This window comes from Solanum pennellii, chromosome 6 (assembly GCF_001406875.1).
Source record: "Solanum pennellii chromosome 6, SPENNV200".
Classification (NCBI taxonomy): domain Eukaryota; kingdom Viridiplantae; phylum Streptophyta; class Magnoliopsida; order Solanales; family Solanaceae; genus Solanum; species Solanum pennellii.
Window position 1 is genome coordinate 41,599,386 of NC_028642.1, and position 338 is coordinate 41,599,723.

Sequence of the window (338 nt, forward strand, 5' to 3'; positions counted from 1 at the left end):
CCACCACCACCACCACCCCAAGAAAATAATAATTTTGTTTAAAAAAATATTTTCAATTTCATAAATTATTTTTTACTCTAGTATAAATAAAAGATGTCTCCCAAAAACATTTTTCATTTATAAATGAAACACTAAAAATCATTTCCAGAAAATATTTTCTACTCGCCAACCAAACATGAGAAAATAAATCTAAAATTTACTTCTTTTCCATAAAAATATTTTCTAAGAAAACATTTTTCATGTAAAACATTTTCCTCCATACCAAACATTCCCTTAATTTTTGTTTTAAGAATAAGTAAAATAAATTTTATTTTTGAGGCATTGATATTGGGGTTGGG